The following is a 4,667-nucleotide window of genomic DNA, read 5'->3' on the forward strand; positions in this document are numbered from 1 at the left end:
GCACATCCGCCATCCTGTGACGGCCCTTGTAGGTATCAGTTCGTTCCTCTCATTGGGAACCACAGTGATTCCTCCCTTCTTGGGCACAACATGCACGGGGCAGACCCAAGGGCTGTCTGAGATCGGGTATATTACTCCTCCTTGCCAAAGCTTCATAACCTCTTTCTGTATGATGAGCGGATAAATTGTACGCTTTTTGGCATTGTTTTTAGTGTGTTTTTAGTATATTTTAGTTAGTTTTTAGTATATTTTTATTAGTTTTTAGTTAAAATTCACTTTTCTAGACTTTACTATGAGTTTGTGTGTTTTTCTGTGATTTCAGGTATTTTCTGGCTGAAATTGAGGGACTTGAGCAAAAATCTGATTCAGAGACTAAAAGGACTACAGATGCTGTTGGATTCTGACCTCCCTGTACTCGAAGTAGATTTTCTGGAGAAACAGAAGCCCAATTGGCGGGCTCTCAACGGCGTTGGAAAGTAGACATCCTGGGCTTTCCAGCAATATATGATAGTCCATACTTTGCCCAAGATTTGATGGCCCAAATCGGCATTCAAAGTCACCTTCAGAATTCCCAGCGTTAAACGCCGGAACTGGCACCAAAGTGGGAGTTAAACGCCCAAACTGGCACAAAAGTTGGCGTTTAACTCCAAGAAGAGTCTCTACATGAAAATGCTTCAATGCTCAGTCCAAGCACACACCAAGTGGGCCCGGAAGTGGATTTTTATGTCATTTACTCATCTTTGTAATTTTTAAGCTACTAGTTCCCTATAAATAGGACCTTTTACTATTGTATTTGACATCTTGAGATCTTTGAGTCTTTTGATCATCAGGAGGCTGGCCTCACGGCCATGCCTAGACCTTGTTCTTATGTATTTTCAATGGTGGAGTTTCTACACACCATAGATTAAGGTGTGGAGCTCTGCTGTACCTCGAGTATTAATGCAATTACTATTGTTCTTCTATTCAATTCAGCTTGTTCTTATTCCAAGATATCACTTGTTCTTCAACTTGATGAATGTGATGATCCGTGACACTCATCATCATTCTCACCTATGAACGTGTGACCGTCAATCACCTCCGTTCTACCTTAGATTGGGTGGATATCTCTTGGTTTCTTTAACCGGAATCTTCGTGGTATAAGCTAGAATTGATGACTGCATTCAAGAGAATCCGGAAGGTCTAAACCTTGTTTGTGGTATTCTGAGTAGGATTCAATGATTGAATGACTGTGACGAGCTTCAAACTCGCGATTGTGGGGCATTAGTGACAGACGCAAAAGAATCACTGGATTCTATTCCGACATGATCGAGAACCGACAGCTGGATAGCCGTGCCGTGACAGGGTGCGTTGAACATTTCCACTGAGAGGACGGGACTGTAGCCACTGACAACGGTGATGCCCAACATACAGCTTGCCATGGAAAGGAGTAAGAAAGGATTGGATGAAGACAGTAGGAAAGCAGAGAGACGGAAGGGACAAAGCATCTCCATACGCTTATCTGAAATTCTCACCAATGAATTACATAAGTATCTCTATCTTTATCTTTATGTTTTATTCATACATCATCCATAACCAATTGAGTCTGCCTGACTAAGATTTACAAGGTGACCATAGCTTGCTTCATACCAACAATCTCCGTGGGATCGACCCTTACTCGCGTAAGGTTTATTACTTGGACGACCCAGTGCACTTGCTGGTTAGTTGTGTGAAGTTGTGTTTATACCATGGTATTGAGTACCAAGTTTTTGGATTCATTACCAGGGATTATTTGAGTTGTGAAAAGTAGTGATCACAATTTCATGCACCAAGTTTTTGGCGCCGTTGCCGGGGATTGTTTCGAGTTTGGACAACTGACGGTTCATCTTGTTGCTTAGATTAGGTATTTTTCAGAGTTCTTAAGAATGAATTCTAGTGTTTCAAGGTGATGATCTTATCATCACCAAAGCTGATTGATTCTCATCAATTTAGCTCTTGAATGCAATGTCCTGCTGAAGCTTGGCTATCCATGTCTAATTCCTTTAGACTAAAGCTTTAGACAAACATTGCATGATTCCTGGAATTCTCATTAAGAATTTTGATAGCTTTATTTTCTTTTCCACTTAATTTTCGAAAAATCAAAAAAAAATTACAAAATCATAAAAACCAAAAATATGTTATGTTTCTTATTGAGACACTAGTCTCATTTTAAGTTTGGTGTCTTGCATGCATTGTTTATTTGATATTGGTTCTATTTTCAAGTCAATAATACAGGGAACTGAAGATTCAGTACATGCAGCAGAGAAATTATACAGAAAAAGCTGGGTGTTCGAAATACCCAGTGAAGAAGGCAGACTGGCGTTTAAACACCAGCCAGGATACCTGGCTGGGCGTTTAACGCCCAAAAGGGTAGCATTTTGGGCGTTAAACGCCAGAATGTGCACCATTCTGGGCGTTTAACGCCAGGATGGCACAAGAGGGAAGATTCTGTTTTCAATGTAAATTTTTTTCAAGTTTTCAAAGTTTTTCAAAATCAAATCTTTTTCAAATCATATCTTTTCAATCATATGTTTTCAAAATCAATTTCTTTCCTTTTTCAAAAATACTTGCTATCAATTAATGATTTGATTCAACATTTCAAGTATGTTGCCTTTTCTGTTGAGAAAGGTTTTGTTCCGAGGGTTACCTGAAACGTGTAGCTCGGTCGTCTGGCAAGACCCGAGGTGGGGGTTCCGTGACCCGAGCTTGGTGTGCTGAGCGGCTGGGGGTTGTACCTGCAATGACACTCCGATGCTTAAGTTAGCATGGGTCCAAGCAGATATGTGTAGAATATAGAATGTGTGTTATACCTGGGTGCTCCAGTGTATTTATAGTAGTTGGCCGTGATCTTCCCTGGATAAGATTTCTTATCTTATCTTATCTTTTGGGGTTTTATCCCTATCTTTGTGGAACCGCCTTTCCTAGGCCGTTTCGGCCTTTAGGTTTTTGGGCTTCGTTCCTTTTGATGGGCCTTCTTAGCTTATTTGTCCGAGGTCCGACCTCAGGCGTGGGCCTTGGGTCGAGGTCGGACCTTTCTATGACTTACCGAGTTTGGGGAGCTCGGTCAGGGTATGAACAGTGCCCCTGCCCGAGTTCGTCCTTCTTGAGAGGTCGAGCTCGGGCATAGTAGTTTTTTTTCAAAATTCGAAAATGGCCGTTTCAGCATTTATTGCTTTTTACCGTTTCTCCTCGATTTCCGTTCGGGCTCTGTGAAGGCATTATTTATTTGCCCCTTTCCTCATTTTCTTCGTTTATTCTGTTCCCTTTTCCGTTTTCTGAGTTTTCGCCATCTCTCCTTCGAGCACCGCTCCTTCTTTCTCTTTGTTCTTCTTCTCCGATTTTTTCTGTGCGTTTTCGGGGGTTTCTTCTGCGCCGCCTGTTTCTCCTTGCTGTCGGAACTCGTCGTTCTCTTTCTTTCCAGGTTCGTTCTCGTCTCTTTTTCTTTTGTGTACGTATGCTTTCTGTTCTTTTGTGTGGCTCTTTGTCTGTTTCTTTTTCTCTATGCCTGGGTTGCCCCGAAAAGAGGCGCCGCCATTGCTTTGTTGTTTGTTCATGGGGGGGGGGCTCTTTTTGTTCTCTGTTATTTTGCTCCGGGTTTGCTGTATTTTCTTCTAAAAGATCTTTGTTTCTTGCTTTTGCTGAATGGGTTTTTGCTGTCTGCCTTTATGTGATTTTTGTTTTGCTGTTTGTACTCTTCTTTGTAGGTAAGATTTTTATGTCTCGAAAGGTTCTTCAAGCAATGTCGACCAAGATTCCGAGTGGTCTTGGTTGGGTAGATCCTGTTCCTCTAAAAGTCCCTTTTGTGGTAGATTCTGAGTATTTAGCTAGGTTTCGTAGGCAATGTAGTATATGTGAAGATAGAGAGTCTGAGAGGGATTATGAGCTAGTAGCCCCGGATTCCGAGGAGAGAGTGTGCTTCCCGCCTTTAGATAGTTCCGAGAAGCTCTTCTTTTACGCTTATGATTGTTTTTTCTCTAAACTGAGCGTCCGACTTCCTTTTACCGACCTGGAGTCCGAGGTGTTGTGGTCTTGTAACCTTGCCCCTACGCAGCTCCATCCAAATTCTTGGGCATTTTTAAAGCTGTTCCAACTTTTGTGTCAGTTTTTGGGTGTCTCTCCCTCTATTTCTCTTTTTTCCTATTTGTTTGTGTTGACGAAGCCGGGGTCGGGTGGAGGGAAGGTGTCCTGGGTCTCTTTTAGGGCTAACCAGGGAAGAAGTTTTGTACCCTGTATGATGAGTCCTTTCACGATTTTAAGAACTTTTATTTCAAGGTCCGGGCTATTGGAGACGTCCGACCTTTCTTTCTAGATGAGAGTGGGGAGCCTTCTTTTCCTCTTTGTTGGCAGGAGAATGTAGTGTCTGTTAAGTATACCTTTGAGAGTCTAGATGAGGTGGAGCAGGCATTTGTGGGTGTGGTGAGCAGTTTATGGGGTCGGGCACCTCACTTGGACACGAAGAAAATGTTGGGAGATCCAAGCCTTCTCCGTTCCGAGTTAGGTAGTTCCCGACCTCTTCCGAAATTCATCTTTTTTTAGTATTTTTGTATTGCCTGTTTTTGGTGGAATTTCTGTTGTTGTAATCCTTTTCTTTATTTCTTTGCAGAGATGTCTTCTCAGGCGGATTCCATGAAATTCCTTCGTCGGACGAAGAA

This window comes from Arachis stenosperma, chromosome 9, assembly GCF_014773155.1.
Source record: "Arachis stenosperma cultivar V10309 chromosome 9, arast.V10309.gnm1.PFL2, whole genome shotgun sequence".
In the NCBI taxonomy this organism is placed as follows: domain Eukaryota; kingdom Viridiplantae; phylum Streptophyta; class Magnoliopsida; order Fabales; family Fabaceae; genus Arachis; species Arachis stenosperma.